General features: G+C 42.0%; 1 protein-coding gene across 1 annotated transcript in view; it reads right to left on the bottom strand.

The window, feature by feature from the left end:
* LOC126474184 (mucin-5AC-like) overlaps positions 1-22,423 on the bottom strand; it is a 487,051-nt gene that overhangs the window by 3,876 nt on the left and 460,752 nt on the right. The window lies entirely within an intron of this gene.

Here is a 22,423-nt window from a genome sequence, read left to right as displayed (position 1 = left end):
ATTCCTTGTTCAAATAGCTGCGACTAAAGTTTCTTAGTCAGGCAGTCGCTGCTGATGAATCCCTTATGCTTAATGAAGTTTCGGTGACACCGGGTCGGTAAAAATAATATAACATGTATGTTTTGTTTTTGGTCGTTGAGTAGAGAAAGCTAAAGGAGCCTAGAGTTCAGGAAACAGTAACTTAGTATTTGGGAATAATGTTTGAACGGTTTTCTTTTCGTGTGAATACTTTCCATTCTTTTTTATAGTAGTTTCTTTTTACATGATTTATTTAGGAAGCAGTTGCCCGTCTAAAATTTTGCTCATCTTTTTCGTTTTGAACCTCTAACTTCCATTTCTCGCGAGTGCAATTGGTGTCGACAGGGGTACTGTAATTGTAATTCTATTCTATATTCTCCACAGTTTGGTGTATTTATCGCCTCTTTGTTTCATAATGCTTATCCGACACATAGACGGTCGGGCAACAAGAAGGAAAAGAAGAAATATTAGTGTTTAGCGTTCCCTCGACAATTTCATGTTCCGATAGATATTGATGGGAAACTAAATCACAGCCTACTCATCCCTTTCAAAGGAAAAACGAGTTTAGGTCGCGCCACAATAAAACATTGCTGATCACTGATGTTATAACGTATAGCTGTTGGAAGGGGACGTAGTATTAACGTTTGTCAAAAGGATCAATATAGAAACTATTCATGAGATATCATTGTAGGTAAATTTGATGTAAAAAATGTTAACTAACTTATTAAATATAATGTATCGCTGTTTACATACCATGTACAACATAACGGACGTAGCGTTTCCGCAGTAATACTCTATAGTCCATTATTTGCCACACAGTTGAAACAGACGTGATCCAGAGAAATTTGCGTATAACAACTACTAACTATTCTTTCTTAACAACTGAGCTGCTTAATGACACTTGCGGTGTATATGGTGCAAGTAGGGGAGGATGACGTCTCTTTCACTCTGTGCTTTCTGCCACAGCCTTATCCGCTTTGATATATACATAATAAAAGATACGAGGGTTGGAACTTAAATAGTGGCTACTATTTATTCACAACCGATACAAAAGAGTTACATGTTTCCACCTGTTACTGTCCTTACCAGCGTTTCTACAACCTGTTGCCAGCGATGTGGAAGGCGCAGTACATAGTTAGCAGAGCCCGTTCTGTTGATAGTGCGAATAGAGCGGTCTGATGCCTGTCGAATCTTTGGAACAGTTCTGAAGCCAATGCCACGAAGTGGTTCCTTCATCTTCGGAATCAAATCAAAGTCACAAGGACTTAAGTCCGGGGAGTATAATGGTTGGTACAGTACTTCCCAGTCCCATCGACCGAACAGAGCAGCCACAGCTTAAGCTGTATGCGTCCCCCGCATTTTGCAAAATTATGGGTGGGTTGTGCAGAAAGCGTCGCCGCTTCTTTCGCCGCAGAAGTCGAAAGTGCGTCAGAGTCCCCTATGGTGAAAGTTATGGTGATTCTCGTGTACGACTGTGATGGTGTTATCCTAACACATTACGTTCCTCCACCCAGACAGTAAATGCACAGTGTCACTGTTCCTTTTTGGAGCATCACCTGCGACCAGCTTTGCGAAAGAAGCGGCGACACTTTCTGCGCAACCCACCCATCAATTTGCACGACAATGCGCGGGCGCATACAGCGCAAGTTGTGGCTGCTCTGTTCGGTCGATGGGACCGGCAAGAACTGTACCATCCACCATACTCCCCGGACGTAAGTCCTTGTGACTTTGATTTGATTCCGAAGATGAAATAACCACTTCGTGTCTTTCGAATCAGAATTGTTCCAGAGATTACGACAGGCAGTAGACCGCTCCATTCGCACCATCAACAGAACAGGCTCTGCTAACGGTATACTACGCCTTCCACATCGCTGGCAACGGGTTTTGCACAACGCTGGTGACTACTTTGAAAGACAGTAACAGGTGCAAACATATAAATAAATCGTTACAAATATGTGGATAAATAGTTGCCACTATTTAAGTTCCAACCCTCGCGTCTTTTATTATAGACACCGTGTACCTGTCGGATCTGTAGAATTAAGTGCGTAGCCCTTTCCGATTTGTTCCCAAATACGATCGAACGCTGACATAACTGTATCAGAAGAATTGCCGTCGGGATAACGATTTTCCTCTCGAAGAGACATTCATGTCATCTAGCATGAAAACTTACTATAAGGTAGACCTCTATTTTCACAGTGTTAACTAGGCTCGAATATCATGTAATGATGTTCAATTAGAGCAAATTCTGTCATTGCAGATAATAAATTTCACTGTTAAAAGAAATTGTAACAAGCCGAACTATGAACAAAATTTAAAAGGAAATTATGCTTCTTGAAGCATTTACAAACGCAACGGGAAAGCTGAATATTTGGTACATCAAACATACGAGAGTTTAAAAAAACGAGAGAGAGAGTTGTCACATTACTTAGGAACTATTAACCATGGCGTGTTAGTGTACGACGGCTTTTCTACTCTGATTCGCGTGCACAGTAACAGGCTTCCATTCGCTCTATCAACTTAATACTAGCGGACGAGCAGTTAAGAACAGGTCTATTCTCATAATACTGGATGTGAAAGGAAAATTCGGAATGGGAGTACGCGCCGCCGAACATCACAGAAATATGTGGCAGTACTTTGGAAGATAGAAGGCTGAAGGAAGGGCTACAAATGAGCAATTTATGTTAGACAAAGAAAGGTACCTGCAAGGAAAATAGGATAGAAAACCTTCCAGAGCCATTTGTTGCCTATAACAGAGAAACAAATTTCTGTTTGCTGAACGTAAGGAAATATATAGAAGTAAGCTACAGGAAGGCCGATTGAATCGTAATTGGAAACGTTGGAAATATGTTGTCACAGAATTATGCGAAAAACATAGTGCAGATGTAGAGATGGCACTGAGGAAATATTAAAATAGATAGGAATCGATGTTTGCGAAAATCCATTCGGAGTAGAATGGCCTTGTTGATACTAAATGTACCGTTGCATTCACAATTATTTCGAGTGTTAAAATAGAAAACAACAGTTGCGGAGTACTGCCGATGACGCACATGTTCGAGTATGTAATGGTAATCATGTAGCACGTCAATGTGACATGATAACACTGAAAACAAAATTGTGCAGAATGAAATCATAGAGGGGGATATAGAATCAATCTAAAGAACGACAGTAATGGAAAAAAAATGTTATGTAGCTAATGAAAAAGCTTTCCAGATTTACAAAGTTGCAATTTGCAAAATAAATTACAGAAATGAATAGCTGTCTCGGCGCTAGGTTGCGAAGACAAAATAATAATGAACGTTTCTGTATGAGCTAACTTTCTAGTAACAAAGGCGTTCCAGGCATTAAAAAATCGTCATAGTTTTGGTATATGAAACAGAGAACTTATTTTCACGAATTAAGATCTATTCTTGTGTCTGATTAACTCTGCCGAGTAATATCTCCATTTCTGAACGCTGTTTCTAAGAGTTTCATACTTGTCTTCTTCTGACGTCGGCAGAAGATCACGAATAAGAAACTTGCCTAAATGTTCCGAATTGAAGGTACAACTTGGCTGATTTCCCGAGAAATATCTAGCTCTGCATTTCGCCGAGAAAGCCTGCATCCGCACCATTCTAATTTCGTCAGACACGCCTGTGACTGACAGCATATTTTAAATTGATACTTTTTACAGCATAACCTACTTCAAAACAACTTACTCTGAATCGTCATGTCGCTCTTGTAATCGCGGGTCTCAAACGTCTGTTTTCCAGGTTGGTACACTATGCAGCCTCCAGTACCACCTACGCTTTATATAGTGAGACAATGTGCAGATTATCGCTCCTAAATCCGTGTTATCTGCGATATCTTATCGAGCTATAGGAAAATGTAGAAATTTCGCAACCAGTGGGAAGTGCGTTGTAGATAACGTTTTGCGTCATACCGTTGTTTCTCTTACGCTACTGAGAAGTAGGGAGTGTAGAGGTACAGAAATCGCCTGATTTAGTATTAAAACTTAAAAAAGACGTAAACTACAAACCTCTATATTAGTAGCATGGATGAGAAAAAGCAGAAATATTTTAATGCACTCTTAAAAACCCAACTCATATCGTTAGGTGACTGATCGAATGGGAACACCATGCAACACGGTGTGGTCGTGGGAACGTGGCAGTCATATGCGATTGAAGAGCGTTACAGATTGTCGTCTGACCATCATGATATTAATATCCACTAATTTATTTAAATCACAGAAGTTGAGAAGCAGTGTTGATTTCCACCAGCAAGTCCGCGACCGTCTCATACCCTCATTCTTATGACCCCAGACTAATAAATAAACTATAAACCTCTTCATCATCAGCATGGTTCTACAGAAAGAAAAATATCTACATCTACCCATCTATGTGATTACTCTGCGATTCACAATAAAGTGCCTGGCAGAGTGTGTAAGTAGGCTGTTTAGGTTTTTATGTTGGTAACGCCACGCAGCGCTCTATATGAAAATCACTGACTGTGCTGTGTGAAGTCCGTGGCTGGTCTGCATTGTTGCAATATTGCTATTGTAGTGTTGGGCAGTTAGATGTGAACAGCGCGTAGCACTGCGCAGTTGGAGGTGAGCTGCCAGCAGTGGTGGATGTGGGGAGAGAGATGGCGGAGTTTTGACAGCGGATGATCTGGACGTGTGTCCATCAGAGAGAGTAAATTTGTAAGACTGGATGTCATGAACTGATATATATATATATATATATATATATATATATATATATATATATATATATATATAATGACTTTTGAACTCTATTAAGGTAAATACATTGTTTGTTCTCTATCAAAATGTTTCATTTGCCAACTGTGCCTCTCAGTAATTAGTGCCTTCAGTAGTTTGAATCTTTTATTTAGCTGGCAGTATTGGCGCTCGCTGTATTGCAGTAGTTCGAGTAACGAAGATTTTTGTGAGGTAAGTGATTCATGAAAGGTATGGGTTATTGTTAGTCAGGGCCATTCTTTTGTAGGGATTATTGAAAGTCAGATTGCGTTGCGCTAAAAATATTGTGTGTCAGATTAGTGTTGATCAGAATAAGTAAAGAGCGAAATGTCTGAGTACGTTCAGTTCTGCTCAGCTGTTTGAAAATCAAATAACGTAAGGGGTTTATCAGCACAGTCATTCATAAATTTTTCTAAGGGGAGGTTTCAAGGGTTTAATGAACCACCTTCAAGATGTCTCTCTACCGTTCCGCTCTCGAAAAACGAGTACTTAAATTTTTCTGTGCGAGCCCTGATTTCTCTTATTTTATTGTGATGATCCTTTCTCCCTACGTAGGTGGGTGCCAACAGAATGTTTTCGCAATCGGAGAAAACTGGTGATTGAAATTTCATAAGAAGATCCCGTCGCAACGAAAAACGCCTTTGCTGTAATGATTGCCACTCCAATTCACGTATCATGTCTGTGACACTATCTCCGTTATTTCGCGATAATACAAAACGAGCTGCCCTTCTTTGTACTCTTTCGATGTCATCCGTTAGTCCCACCTGATGCGGATCCCACACCGCTCAGGAATACTCCAGAATAGGGCGGAAGAGCCTGGTGTAAGCAGTCTCCTTAGTAGACATGTTGCACCTTCTAAGTGTTCTGCCAATGAATCGCAGTCTTTGGTTTGCTCTACCAACAATATTATCTATGTGATCGTTCCAATTTCGGTTATTTGTAATTGCAATACGTAAGTATTTAGTTGAATTTACAGCCTTCAGATTTGTGTGACTTATCGCGTAATCGAAATTTAGCGGATTTCTTTTAGTACTCATGTGAATAACCTCACACTTTTCCTTATTCAGCGTCAATTGCCACTGTTCACACCATACAGATATCTTATCTAAACCATTTTGCAAGTCGTTTTGATCATCTATGACTTTATAAGACGGTAACTAACAGCATCATCTGCAAACAATCTAAGACTGCTACTCAGATCGTCTCCTATGTCGTTAATATAAATCAGGAACAATAGAGGGCCTATAATACTTCCTTGGGGAACGCCGGAAATTACTTCTCTTTTACTTATATTAATGTAGTTTAGCAGGGATGGTTCCTGGAGCCACGATCGACTGACGCCGTCGTTTTCGTTTGTTCTGACCGAAGTTCTGATGACCAGATCGTCGACAGAAAATTTACGATCCATCGTATTCTTCCTTATTCCGCTGTGGCCGAATGAGACGAAGTGGAAAGAAAAAAAAAAAAAAAATCGAGAGACGTGATTTACTTAGACAGCACCAGACATACAGGTGATAGTGTGAAATAAAGTGAAAAGCAAATCTACGTATGACGGATTTATTGATTCTTTTTCTTGTCGAATATCTGCTTTTTATACATACACAGATAAATTTCCTGTACATTCCAATCAACACCATTCAGCGTTTATAAATCAATGTGCCGAAATATTATGACCACCCACCTGTTTAATAGCGTGTTAGTCCACTACGCAAACACAATATAGAAGCAGTTCTGCTTGGCATGGGTTCAGCAAGTCCTTGAAAGAATTCCAGAATTATGTGGCGCCATATGTCTGCGCAAAGGTCAAGCAATTTCCGCAAATTACAGGATGGTGGCTTACGGGCACTTAGCTGGCGCTCGGTACTTTTTCCTGTGGGTGCAGATCAAGCACATTTGCTGGCCAAGACATTAATGCGAGTTCCCTATAATGCCCCTCAAACCGCTGTAGCCCAATAATGACCTTGCAACATAGACAGTTATCCTGCTGGAAGATGTCATCGCCATGTGGGGGGGGGGGGGGGGGGGGACTTCGAGCATGAAGCGATGCAGGTGGTCCGCAATAACGTTAACGCAGTTCACTGCTGTCATGATGCCTTCCATTACCACCGCAAATCCCATGGAAGCCCAACTCAATCTACCCCATAGCATAATTCTGTCCTCACTGGCCTGTATCTGTGGCGCGGTGCATGTTTCGCGCAGTCACGCCCCTGTATGACGGCGTATAAGAACCCAGCCATCGACCTGGTGTGACAAGAAACGCGATTCGTTCGACAGGCGACACTTTCTACGAGGGTGGTTTGAAAAGTTCTCGGAATCACTGCGAGAGGTCAGCGTAACGATTTAGTCTCGTGATATTCATTGGACTGTTGCCTGGAAACACGTGCCACGTCAATGCTCTTGTAAGAGAGCTGTGTTGGTGACGTGGCTATGATGCTGTTCCGGCGTAGTGGTTTGCGAAGATGGAAAAAAATCGAGATTCGGGCAGTGATTAAGTACTTGCTAAAGAAAGGTATGAAAGCAAACGACATTCATTCCGATGTCCAGAATACACTTGGGGACTCTGCTCCTTCATATTTACTGTTGCCAGGTGGACAAACGAATTTAAATTTGGTCAGTAGAGCTTAGATGATGACCCGCGCAGTGGTCGGCCAAGATGTATCACTACTCCAGAAATCATTGCAAAAGTGCACAAAATGGTCATGTAGGATCGCTGATTGAAAGTGCGTGAAATTTCTCACGCTTGCCAGATGTCATCTAAAAGGGTACATCACATTTTAACTGAAGAATTAGAAATGAAAAAAAATTTGCAAGATGGGTGCCGCGACTCTTGACGCTGGATCAAAAACGCATGAGAATGGACATATCGGGACAATGTTTGCCCGTTTTAAGAGAAACGAACAAGATCTTTTGCGCCTGTTTGTGAGCACAGATGAAATCTGGATGCACTACTATATCCCAGAGACAAAACAACAGTCAAACCAATGGAAACATGCTGATTCTCCGCCATCAAAGAAAGCAAAGACAATTCCTTCGACGGGAAAGTTCATGGCATCAATGTTCTGGGATGCGAAGGGGATTATGTTTGTAAATTATCTCCCCACTGGGCAAAGAATTACTGGAGAATACTATGCTAACCTCCTGGACAAACTGCAACAAAACATACGCCAAAAAAGGCCAGGTTTAGCAAAGAAGAAATTCACCTTCCATCAAGACAATGTGCGCCCCCACACATGTGAAGTTGCCATGGGAAAATTGCACGAGCTAAGGTATGAATTGTTGCCTCACCCATTTTATTCACCTGATATGTTTCCGTCAGACTTCCATCTCTTCTCAAAACTGAAAATTTTATTTGGTAGACGACGATTCACTTCAAACGAAGAATTGATAGCCGGAGTTGACAACTATTTTGCAGGCCTGGAGGAAACTCATTTTCTAGATGGGATCAAGACACTGGAACTTCGTTGGACGAATTGCATTAATCTACAAGAAGACTACATTGAAAGGTAAAAATAGTGATATAAGTACTTTTTTTCAATTCTGTTCCGATAACTTTTCAAAAACCACCCTCGTATTGATCCACGGTGAAAACTCAGTGATTCTTTGCCCACAGCAATCATAACTGACGATATCGTTGAGTCGACACAGGAATACGTAGGTGTCGTGTGATGTGGAGCTCCATGTTCAAGAAAGCCTTTGAACGGTGTGCACCAAAACATTTGTGCCTGCATCAGCATTGCATTCAGTAGTCAGATCGCTGCCTATTCTGGATTACCCAGTGGGGGGATCCTCCGAGTTCTACGTTTTGTGATGAGACATGGTCGTCCAATACCATACGGCATACTGGTTATTTCACCATCCTTCAAGCTGTTTTCATAGGTGCTCGCGATAGTAGTACGTGAACAGGAGATGAACTTCGCCGTTTCAGAGATTCTTGTTTCCAGCCGCAGCGCCGCAAATATGTGCCCTTAGTCAAAACCACTTATATCAGTGGATTTCCGCATTTCCGAGCCATGTCTTCGCTTTATTGACTGCCCATTCGTCTCTCTTCCGTTTACATTCTTTCCTTACTCCGTCGCGTGCGCACCTGGAGGCATTCATCAGTGTATTTTGCGTGACAACATCATGACGCACCCAGAAAATATCAATGGAACTTCATACACACGAACGGCTTATATGTAAATAATTACAGTAAAAATTCTCTGCGATAGGTAGAATGGCCATCACAGTGCATTACTGTTGTTAGATTTTAGTGTTGTTACCAGGGCTCTTAGAGCATAATTATTAGGTTCGTAAAGCGTGTATGATATTGAGTAATCACTGTGGACGCAAGTTGGAGAGGAATTCTAACTAATCCTAGACACTTTTGTGGTTTTCTTCCACACAGACATGTTTCAGCAGCTTTTGTGCTATCTTCAGTGGGTTTTTCTTCTGCACAATTGTTACACTTCATCTTGAAAGAAACTTTTGTTAAAATATTAACATTTGTAAAATGAGCGATTATTGTCACATATTTTACATCTACAACTACAAGAATAATCCGCAAGTCACCGTACGGTACGCGGCGCAGGGTATCCTATACCACTACTAGCCATTGGCTAGGATAAAGAATAGAGTTGAGATACGTACCTCTGTGTTGTACATTTTGTGCTGTTTATTTACGATGTGTCTAACGGTTCTAGTTTTGTAGTACATTTGGAAATTAAGTGGATGTATGCATTTGTCTACATATCTCACATGAAGCTATGGATATTTATACTAGTAGCTCTATGTCTACTGCGCAACCTACTGCTTGTCATCTGCAAGTAGCAAAAAGTTATTGCTGCTTATTGTGCATTTCTGACTGAGAATCACTATGCATCATGTTAATCATCGTGCTACTTATAGTTTTTTTTTGGTTTTTTTTTTCGTGCCGGCCGTAGTGGCCATGCGGCTCTAGGCGCTACAGTCTGGAGCCGAGCGGCCGCTACGGTCGCAGGTTCGAATCCTGCCTCGGGCATGGATGTGTGTGATGTCCTTAGGTTAGTTATGTTTAATTAGTTCGAAGTTCTAGGCGACTGATGACCTGAGAAGTTAAGTCGCATAGTGCTCAGAGCCATTTTGTTCGTTTGTGTGAAGGTAACACGCTTATATCTTGCGCTTTAGCCGATAGACATGTCTCTCATATGATTTGTTCCCCAAGCACGGCACAACCCTCTTTCCCACAACAGAAGAAATATACACTACTGGCCATTAAAATTGCTACACCACGAAGAGGACGTTCTACAATGCGAAATTTAAACGACAGGGAGTAGATGCTGGGCAATGCAAATGATTAGCTTTTCAGAGCATTCACACAAGGTTGGCACCGGTGCCGACCGATTTCTCATACACAAACAACAGTTGAGCGGCGTTGCCTGGTGAAACGTTGTTGTTGTGCCTCGTGTAAGGAGGAGAAATGCGTACCATCACGTTTCCGACTTTGATAAAGGTCGGATTGTAGTCTATCGCCTTTGCGGTTTCGTATCGCGACATTGAAGCTCGCGTTGGTCGAGATCCAATAACTGTTAGCAGAATATGGAATCGGTGGGTTCAGGAGGGTGATACGGAACGCCGTACTGGATGCCAACGGCCTCGTATCACTAGCAGTCGAGATGACAGGCATCTTATCCGCATGGCTGTAACGGATCGTGCAGCCACGTCTCGATCCGTGAGTCAACAGATATGGACGTTTGCTAGACAACTACCATCTGCACGAACAGTTCGACGACATTTGCAGCAGCATGGCTACGGTTACCCTTGACGCTGGATCACAGACGGGAGCACCTGCGATGGTGTACTCAACGACGAAGCTGGGTGCACGAATGGCAAAACGTCATTTTTTCGGATGAATCCAGGTTCTGTTTACAGCATCATGAGGGTCGTATCCGTGTTTGCCGACATCGCGGTGAACGCACATTGGAAACGTGTATTCGTCATCGCCATACTGGCATATCACCTGGTGTGATGGTAGGGGGTACCATTGGTTACACGTTTCGGTACCTCTTGTTCGCATTGACGGCACTTTAAACAGTGGCCGTTACATTTGAGATGTGTTACGATCCGTGGCTCTTCCCTTCATTCGATCCCTGCGAAACCCTGCATTTCAACAGCATAATGCACGACCGCATGTTGCAGGTCCTGTACGGGCCTTTCTGGATAAAGAAAATGTTCGAATGCTGCCCTGGCCAGCACATTCTCCAGATCTCTCACCAATTGAAAACGTCTGGTCAATGGTGGCCGAGCAACTGACCAGTGCCTACTCTTGATGAACTGTGGTATCGTGTTGAAGCTGCATGGGCAGCTGTACCTCTACACGCCATCCAATCTCTGTTTGACTCAATGCCCAGGCGTCTCAAGGCTGTTAATACGACCAGAGGTGGTTGTTCTGGGTACTGATTTCTTAGGATCTATGCACTCAAATTGCGTGAAAATGTAATCACATGTCAGTTCTAGTATAATATATTTGTCCAGTGCCAATAGTGTAAAAATCATACCCACAACAGAACTGCATATAATCAGCCTCTAAATTTAAATTACCTTCACTCCCTACTCTCTCTCTCTCTCTCTCTCTCTCTGTTGGACACACACACACACACACACACACACACACACACAAACACACACACTCACATGAACTTAACACCACAAACGTCAAAAACACTTGAAATTCGCGCACCACATCCCAAACATTCCAAGAAACAAATGAACGCTGCACATCCACCTCAACTCGTAGTGGCGACGAAAACTCTGTACTTAAGCGTACAGTACAGAACCAAGATACACTCCTGGAAATTGAAATAAGAACACCGTGAATTCATTGTCCCAGGAAGGGGAAACTTTATTGACACATTCCTGGGGTCAGATACATCACATGATCACACTGACAGAACCACAGGCACATAGACACAGGCAACAGAGCATGCACAATGTCGGCACTAGTACAGTGTATATCCACCTTTCGCAGCAATGCAGGCTGCTATTCTCCCATGGAGACGATCGTAGAGATGCAGGATGTAGTCCTGTGGAACGGCTTGCCATGCCATTTCCACCTGGCGCCTCAGTTGGACCAGCGTTCGTGCTGGACGTGCAGACCGCGTGAGACGACGCCTCATCCAGTCCCAAACATGCTCAATGGGGGACAGATCCGGAGATCTTGCTGGCCAGGGTAGTTGACTTACACCTTCTAGAGCACGTTGGGTGGCACGGGATACATGCGGACGTGCATTGTCCTGTTGGAACAGCAAGTTCCCTTGCCGGTCTAGGAATGGTAGAACGATGGGTTCGATGACGGTTTGGATGTACCGTGCACTATTCAGTGTCCCCTCGACGATCACCAGTGGTGTACGGCCAGTGTAGGAGATCGCTCCCCACACCATGATGCCGGGTGTTGGCCCTGTGTGCCTCGGTCGTATGCAGTCCTGATTGTGGCGCTCACCTGCACGGCGCCAAACACGCATACGACCATCATTGGCACCAAGGCAGAAGCGACTCTCATCGCTGAAGGCGACACGTCTCCATTCGTCCCTCCATTCACGCCTGTCGCGACACCACTGGAGGCGGGCTGCACGATGTTGGGGCGTGAGCGGAAGACGGCCTAACGGTGTGCGGGACCGTAGCCCAGCTTCATGGAGACGGTTGCGAATGGTCCTCGACGATACCCCAGGAGCAACAGTGTCCCTAATTTGCTGGGAAGTGGCGGTGCGGTCCCCTACGGCACTGCGTAGGATCCTACGGTCTTGGCGTGCATCCGTGCGTCGCTGCGGTCCGGTCCCAGGTCGATGGGCACGTGCACCTTCCGCCGACCACTGGCGACAACATCGATGTACTGTGGAGACCTCACGCCCCACGTGTTGAGCAATTCGGCGGTACGTCCACCCGGCCTCCCGCATGCCCACTATACGCCCTCGCTCAAAGTCCGTCAACTGCACATACGGTTCACGTCCACGCTGTCGCGGCATGCTACCAGTGTTAAAGACTGCGATGGAGCTCCGTATGCCACGGCAAACTGGCTGACACTGACGGCGGCGGTGCACAAATGCTGCGCATCTAGCGCCATTCGACGGCCAACACCGCGGTTCCTGGTGTGTCCGCTGTGCCGTGCGTGTGATCATTGCTTGTACAGCCCTCTCGCAGTGTCCGGAGCAAGTATGGTGGGTCTGACACACCGGTGTCGATGTGTTCTTTTTTCCATTTCCAGGAGTGTATGTATCACGGTGCTGAAGCATTCTATGTTGTTATTTACGGTTTGACCAACGGATCTAGTTTTGTAATACATTTGGAAATGAAGTAGACGTATGCATTGTTTTACGTATCACACATGAAGCTATGGATTTGTATGCTAGTAGCTCTATGTGTACTACGCCATCTACAGCCTGTCTTCTGTAAACAGAAAAACATTGTTTTATTTTTCTGTTTACTATGCATTTCCGACCGAGAATTACTATGTATCGTGTTAATTAGCGTGTTACATACAGTTTTAGATGCTGTGGTGTTTTTACTTTGTATGTGTCGAGGTAACACGCTTAATAGCCAAACGTCAACAACACTTCAAATTCGCGCGCTGTATACCAAACAAACTGGCCACGAAACAAATGAACAGTGCACAGCTAGAACGACACGGAACGGCGACGAAAACTCTGTGCTTGGTGAGCAAATAGTAAGTGCAAGTAACACAACAAATGGTTCAAATGGCTCTGAGCACTATGGGACTTAACTTCTAAGGTCATCAGTCCCCTAGAACTTAGAACTACTTAAACCTAACCAACCTAAGTACATCACACACATCCATGCCCGAGGCAGGATTCGAAACTGCGACCGTAGCGATCGCGCGGCTCCAGACTGTAGCGCCTAGAACCGCTCGGCCACCCCGGCCAGCGCAGGTAACACTAATTGACACGATACATAGTGGTTCTCACTCGGTAATGCATAAGAAACAGAATAATAAAACAACGATTTGCTGTCTGCAGGTGACAAGCTGTAGACTGCGTAGTAGACCTAGAGCTGCTAGCACTAACATCCATAGCTTCACGTGAGCCTTGTAAACAAATATATACTTCCACTTTATTGCCAAATGTACCACAAAACTAAAACCTTTAGACATGTTGTAGATGAACATAGAATGCTTCAACACAGTGACACATAGCTCTGTACTGTATGCTAGGAAAACTAGTGACAGCTTGTTGGTGTTAGTCAGGCAGTCAGTCAGGCAGTAGTAGCCGATCGAGACAGACGCAGCAACAGGCAAGTAACCGCTTTTGTGAGTTTTACAAGGTGCTAACCAGGAGCGAATTTATCATCTGTGTGATTTAATAGTTCAGTTTCTTGAGTTACTGCGTGTAAATTTAATAAATAATAGCCACAGTTCTCGCGTTTTCGTTTGTGCTGGAAAGTAAACTCATTTCGTGTCATATTACAAGTTCCTAATCAGAGGCGAATTATTTAGTTTCACCTGAGTGCTTCGGTAGTTAGGTTTTGAATATCTGCATGTATTAGTCCCTGCGAATTCGTCAGGGTCTACAGGAGAGTTGTGCAGCACGTGCCGATAGTCCGTTTATCTGCTTTGTTTATGTTTCCACGGTCTTTAGTATGGACAGGGACTGCGTTTGTTGTGTGCCGATGTGAGCCGAGTTGGTGACACTTCGATCTCAGCTTCAGGCTGTGATGGCTTCGGTTACACAGCTTGAGGCTGCAGTGGATGGGCACCACAGGTGTGGGCCGGCCGTGGGGATCCAACGGACGTCCAACACGTCCGAGCCCACCACACAGCTCTCACCAGTGGCCAACCCAGTTACTGCCCGCAGTGAGGTTGACCTCTCACCTGCGGTCGAGTGGGAGGTCGCCCTGGGACGAAGCAGGCGGCGAAATACTTCCCAGGCGACCGCACGTAAGGCCTCCCTAGTTTGTCTGATAAACAAGATTCCAGTTGCTGTCTGTGGCTGATACTGTAGCTGAGCCAGATGCTGTCGCCTGTCTTGTTTCAGAGGAAAACACTCAGCCTGCCATATCTGGGCAATCATAGAGGGCGGGACTATTGATAGTTGGGAGCTCCTACGTTAGGCGCGTTATGGGGCCCCTTAGGGACTTGGCTGACAAGAAGAGAAAGGAAACCAATGTGCACTCCGTGTGCATACCGGGTGGAGTCATTCCAGATGTGGAAAGGGTCCTACTAGATGCCATGAAGAGCACAGGGTGCAGCCAACTGCATGTGGTTACTCGCTTCGGAAACAATGATGTGTGTCACTTTAGATCAGAAGAAATTCTCTCTGGTTTCGAGCGGCTAACAGAAGTGGTAAAGGCTGCCAGTCTTGCTAGCAAGACGAAAGCAGAGCTGGCCATCGACAGGGCCGAGTGAGGACCTCTGGTACAGAACCGAGTGGAGGGTCTGAATCGGAGGCTCAGACGGTTCATCAACCATGTAGGCTGCAGATTCCTCGACATGTGTGGCGTTGACTGCGCAGTTTTTTAGGTTAGAAGATCTCGGGAAAACACAAGAAGGGCTTCAGTCACCAAGGGTGCAGGCTGACACAGGAAGAACGTAGATACAGGAATTATTGGTATTACAGTTGTAAATTGTCGTAGCATTGTAGGGAAAGTACCAGAGCTACAAGCGCTAATAGAAAGCACTTGACACCTTCCTGAGAGACAATCTCCACTCATTCCAAATTAATAATATAAGTGAAGACAAGATGTGACTTGAATTCAAAGAAACAGTATCGGCAGCAATTGAGAGATTTATACCAAATAAATTAACAAACGACGGAGCTGAACCTCCTTGGTACACAAAAGGAGTTAGAACACTGTTCCAGAAACAACGAAACAAACATGCCAAATGTAAACGAAAGCAAAATCCCTAATATTGGCGATATTCTACACAAGCTCGAAATTTACCGCGGACTTCAATACGAGATGCTTATAACAATTTCCACAACGAAACTTTGTCTCGAAATCTAGCAGAAAATCCAAAGAGATTGTGATCGTATGTGAAGTATGTTAGCGGCAAGAAATAATCAATGCCTTCTCTGCGCGATAGCAATGGAGATACTATCGAAGACAGTGTTGCCAAAGCAGAGTTACTAAACACAGCCTTCCGAAATGCCTCCACGAAAGAAGACGAAGTAAATATTCCAGAATTCGAATCGAGAACAGCTGCCAACATGAGTAACGTAGAAGTAAATGTCCTCGGAGTAATGAAGAAACTTACATCACTTAATAAAAGCAAGTCTTCTGGTCCAGACTGTATACCAATTAGATTCCTTTCGGAATATGCTGATGCTCCATACTTAACAATCATATACAACCGTTCGCTCGACGAAAGATCCGTACCCAAAGGCTGGAAAGTTGCCCACGTCACACCAATATTCTAGAAAAGTAGTAGTAGTAATCCACTAAATTACAGGCCCATATAGTTAAAGTCAATATGCAGCAGGATTTGGAACATATATTGTATTCAAACGCTATGAATTACCTCGAAGAAAAGTGTCTATTGACACACAGTCAACATGGGTTTAGAAAACATCGTTCCTGTGAAACACAAGTAGCTCTTTATTCACATGAAGTCTTGAGTGCTATTGACAAGGGATTTCAGATCGATTCCGTGTTTCTGGATTTCCAGAAGGATTTTGACACTGTACCACACAAGCGGCTCGTAGTAACATTGTGTGCTTATGGAATATCCTCTCATTTATGTGACTGGATTTGCGATTTCCTTTCAGAGAGGTCACAGTTCGTAGTAATTGACGGAAAGTCATAGAGTAAAACAGAAGTGATTTCTGGCGTTCCTCAAGGTAGTGCTATAGACTCTTTGATGTTCTGTATCTATATGAACGATTTGTGAGACAATCTGAGCAGCCATTTTCGTTTTTTTTGCAGATGACGCTGTCGTTTGTCGACTAATAAAGTCATCAGAAGATCAAAACAAATTGTAAAACGATTTAGAAAAGATATCTGAATGGTGTGGGAAGTGACAGTTGACCCTAAATAACGAAAAGTGTGAGGTCATCCACATGAGTGCTAAAAGGAACTCGTTAAACTTCGGTTACACGATAAATCAGTCTAATGTAAAAACCGTAAATTCAGTTAAATACCTAGGTGTTACAGTTACAAACACCCTAAATTGGAAGGAACACATAGAAAATGTTGCGGGGAAGGCTAACCAAAGACTGTGTTTTATTGGCAGGACACTTAGAAAATGTGACAGACTTACTTAGGAGACTGCCTACACTACGATTGTCCGTCCTCTTTTAGAATACTGCTGCGCAGTGTGGGATCCTTACCAGATATGACTGACGGAGTACATCGAAAAAGTTCAAAGAAAGGCAGCACGTTTTGTACTATCGCGAAATGTTGGAGAGATTGTCACAGAAATGATACAGGATTTGGGCTGGACAATATTAATAGAAAGGGGTTTTTCGTTGCGACGGAATCTTCTCACGAAATTCGAATCACCAACTTTCTCCTTCGAATGCAAAAATATTTTGTTGACACCGACCTAGATAGGGAGAAACGATCAAGTCGATAAAATAAGCGAAATCAGAACTCGTACGGAAAGATATAGATGTTCGTTCTTTCCGCGCGCTATATGAGATTGTGAAACGTCACCTTTGAACAATTATACAAGACTGCCGGCCGCGGTGGTCTAGCGGTTCAGGCGCTCAGTCCGGAACCGCACGACTGCTACGGTCGCAGGTTCGAATCCTGCCTCGGGCATGGATGTGTGTGATGTCCTTAGGTTAGTTAGGTTTAAGTAGTTCTAAGTTCTAGGGGACTGATGACCACAGATGTTAAGTCCCATAGTGCTCAGAGCCATTTGAACCATTTTTATACAAGACTGTGCTTAAACTGACACACAATATTTTTAGCGCAACGCAGTCTGACTTTCAATAATCCCTACAAAAGAATGGCCCTTACTAACGATAACCTATACCTTTCACAAATCACTTACCTCACAAAAATCTTCGTTACTCGAACTACTGCAATACAGCAAGCGCCACTACTGCCAGCTCAATAAAAGATTCAAACTACGGAAGGCATTAACTACTGATAGGCATAGTTAGCAAATGAAAGATTTTAATAGAGAACAAACAATGTATTTACCTTAATAGTGTTGAAAAATCATAATATACATAGCAGTTCATGACATCCAGTCTTACAAATTTCAAAACTCCGCCATTTTCCTCCACACATCCACCACTGCTGGCGGCTCACCTCCAACTGCGCAACGCTACGTACTGTTAATATCCAGCTGCCCAACACTACAATGGCAGACAACAATGCAAACTAGCCACAGACTGCACACAGCACAGCCAGTGATTTTCATACAGAGCGCTACGTGGCATTACCAATAAGAAAACAGAAACAACCTTCTTACATAGCCCCCATGCTCCCCACAAAAAATTTTACAAATTGTTTTGGGCACTGGCCAATACATATTTGTCAAAAATTTTTCAAAATTATAATAACAAAGAAATCATATGCAGACACTTATTGATACAACATTGGTCAAAAGATAAAATTTTCTCACAGTCCATAAAGACAGTCCTGATCATTCATCACAGTAAAATTGCAGTGTTTTTTTTTCTCAAAGTCTGAGCAGTAAAAGAAAATGCACACGGATGTAGTGGATTTCCATGCAGTCTTGAAGAAGTAGTGTTGTCTTTCCAATGGAAAGATAATGCTGACTCTTGACATGCAGACAGGTAATGGGCCACAACAGAGCAAACCCACTGCAGAGTCAGTCGAAGTTTTCAAGAATATTGGTAGGCAGGTCATCACAGAGCAGACCTACTGTAGTCCTGGTAGAGATTATGGTATTGGTGGGCCACCAGAGGTGCAGACCCACTGCAGTCCTTGTAGAAATAATGGTATTGGTGGGCCATCAAAGATGCAGACTCACTGTAGTCCTTGTAGAGATGGCCAGCAGCCATCTGTTGTGACTGTGCAGGTGCACAATCACCACTGAAGAGTCTTGCGGATAATATAGCAAGTCCATAACCACCACTTGTGAACTCACAAAGTTTCTGGAATCGTCCTTTGAACCAGCAATGCTGTTATCTAGTCCCTTGCTGAATTATTAACACACGTGCAAACACTATCAGTCCCTACTTCTCATATATTGTCCATATACTATGACCAACAGAAACGCATGCAGTGAAATGTAACTTACAAGTTACTTAATCTGATGAACTGGTGTCCATTACAATTTTATAATACAAGAATACAATTACAAAGATACAGAATACATCATTAAAGAACATAACAATACAAATAACATTTGTAGTAATAGGGCTTTACAAAAGAATAGAAATAAACATATACATCAGTGTTACAGGAATTATGACATAAGTAAATACATAAAAGATCAGAATAACTTTTGAAACATCAACTTCACACATGAGCATTAAAACGAAACAGAATAAATAATGTCTAAACATCTTTACAAAGTAAATAACATTTTATCAGAAAAATTATACAACGTAACTCTCATCAGATAAACACATAAAGACAGGAAGAACACAAATACCCAAGGGTACAAAAACACAAAGTGGGATAACACAAGGAAAGGACAGGGTTTGTTTTACTGCAGTATTTTGCAAACAAAACTTTCTTTACTTCTCGGAGATCTCCCTTCGTTCTTCATTTTTTCCAAAAAGTCCCATCTATACCTGCTTTCTTTACTTTTTTCGTATAACTTCTCAATGCATTTCTTCCAATGCATCACAACTCATTCTCTTATATAGTCTACCCCCTCTTAAGCTAACTCAAGTCTACTGAGCTCAGATGCTAAACTAAGGGATGAGGCAATGCAGCAGCGCAAAACAATTAATACAAACAGCAATAAAAAAATGGAAACTGTCAAAGCAAGCTACAGTAAATCCAAATTACCAAGCAAATGCAACATTACAACTAATATGAGCCAATGTGCAGCAACAAGGAAAATAAATCAGTAGTAAAACTGGCTTAACAGAGTAATACAAAGTGAAATTTTGTGTCACTATGCCTGGCAAACAGCAGCAGCAAATGCAATAACTTATATCTAAACATTACAAAGCTCAAGCAGAAAAATATTACAATAAAGACAACAATGCAGATAAGGGAAATGTCTATTCACATCTTAATGTCTATGTCATTAATGTGGTACACCACAAAAACTTATTCTATGAAATAAATTACCAAATACTTGAAAAGAAAATTATGTATGCAGTTCCTGTGAAGGGAAATGTCTTTTTGTGCTCCCTCATTTTGTTTTTGGAAGTATCGCAAAATCAATATTTACTGGATCTGTAGGCAGAAAATGTCTATATTAGTACATCTATAAAATTTTATTTTAACCAATGCTGCAGTGCAGCTAGAAACTAGATATTAAACAAAATAGGCAAACCAAGGCGTGAAACGTCATTCACTAGCCATATGGCATTTCATAATGCAGTAAACAATCTTTAAACTAGCAAGACAATAGACATGAAATGTTTCTCATCATTTCATTTCAGTAAATATCATAAATTAAGAACTCTACAGTGTAATCATGTTTTCAAGTTTGAGGGTGTCATATTTACGATGCTTTCTACAAAGGAATGTCAATGGAGAGGATAATGGCCTCTTTTTTTTTTCTTCTCCACCTGTACCTCTGAAAGGCACACACTAAAGGCTTTTTTCCAGGCGTCTGTCGTGCAGCTGGGTGCCCAGGACGCATTACGTGAAGGTGGTCACTTAACTTTCTTACCGAAATATTTACGACAGCAGTTTCCACTACAGTGACAATCTCATATAAAAATATTTCACAGGTCAAGAATTTGCGTTACAGATCTGTAGAAACAAAATCCTATTGACATAACAGTGTCCAAAAAATTTTCGTCTGCATTGTAATACATTCACGCATTTACATACATTTCATAACTCTTAAAGTTCGATTCTTGGTTTCCAACAACCTTTTTCACAAACTAGAGTCCCTAACCAATACTCATTATTCCTTACCTTATTCGTCGACACTTCTTCAATATATCATCATAACAGATACGTAGCATAATCAAATAAGTCATATAGCATCAGCTTATTGATCATAAACATACCGCAACAGCATAATACACATAGTCATCATAATAATATCATAACACCCCAGTCAAATCTCAAAAACGTCGTAGCTTTCCGCAGTAATGGCAAAACCTAAATAAAAAACCTCTGCTCATTTCAACAGTGTCATCTACCTCCAACGTATTTAAAAATCATGATCCCATACCAAATACATTATTCAGAGCTCTCATAGTATCACAATGGTTCCAAAAAAATACGAACAGTTCACAAAGTACAGACGAAATACAATTTCATAAGTGTGAAGTTATCCATCTGTGTAATTGCGTAAACATGTGACACTGATGTAGTAAAAAAATGTTTGTTTCTCTGTTAAATAATCAGATGGCTGTGTAATTTACGTGTTAGAGAAATATGGTACCGATGTGTAAAGTTGTATAAGCAAATACCATATTAGCTATGGCTCCTTGTGATTGCCAAACACATGGTACACAAAGTAGGCGTGTACCCCCTGAGGATTAATGCAATGATACCCTCAGGTGTTACAGATTACAGCAATGGAATGAAATGTATCACGGAAAACCTTTGTATCATTGTACTTCAAATATCTTTAAAAATAAATGATTTAAGTGCAAAATTAATCACTCAAATACGTGTCCTGTAGCGCTAAATGTGCGTCTTGTTGTAAGATAATCTCTGTGGAAGAGTCGTAGTTATTGTCAGCCGAAAGCTAAGTTCTGCAGAAGCCAATGTACTTACCTCATGATAAACAAAAGTGAAATGCTTTGTGTATAGATATCTTAGTTATTACGCTTATTGCCGTGATGAAGAAAGTACTGTGCTGTAACGTATTGTTGTGCTAAGGAAAAGGCAGTCGCATTGTAGCCATACCGCAAAAGTTACTACTAAAACATGTTTTACTTTCCAGAATAATACAGAAAAACTGTGCAGATATAAAACAGAAACACCGCAAAAGCAACGTTTTAAATTGTAAATCATTAGTAGCGTCGTGATAAAATCGTGTAGCTGTCGCATAAACTAACCACTGTGTCATCTGGTATCTCACAGAAAGTACTTTAAATCCAGAATGTATTTTCAAGTAAACCAAAATGTTGTATTAAAATCTCATTAGCAGTACTGGTATATGTTCTAAGTATGTAAGCCTTATAGTCGTTACATAATCGTGCTACTAACAAGCAAGAATGTACACATACAATAACACTGTGACGGCCGTTCACAATAACAATGCATTCGTAATTTCTGTTTAAATAAGTTCTCTTGGTTTTTGATTGGATATTTAACTTCAAACATTGTTGCATGGTAACAGTTTCTAAGTCTGACAATGCATACTAGAAATGTGAAGTGAAAAGTTTTATGGCAAAGACAAAGTTAAAAAGTAGATTATCTTTCAATAAACGGTTTTATATGTGAAATGTTGTGTAAACCTTTACTCTTCCTAGGACGCAGAGTTTCAACTTCAACGCAATTATCATGTGGTATACGTCGGATTCTGTAAGGTCCATTGTAAACTAGAAAGAATTTGTGACTCAAGTGTTTCTTCTTATGTGACAATGAATGAGCTTTAATGAGAACTTTCTGACCAACATATAATTTCTTTGCATTTGC

This window comes from Schistocerca serialis, chromosome 4, assembly GCF_023864345.2.
Source record: "Schistocerca serialis cubense isolate TAMUIC-IGC-003099 chromosome 4, iqSchSeri2.2, whole genome shotgun sequence".
Lineage (NCBI taxonomy): Eukaryota > Metazoa > Arthropoda > Insecta > Orthoptera > Acrididae > Schistocerca > Schistocerca serialis.
Note: the sequence above shows the minus strand (reverse complement) of the source record. Positions and strands in the feature narration are given on the sequence as shown.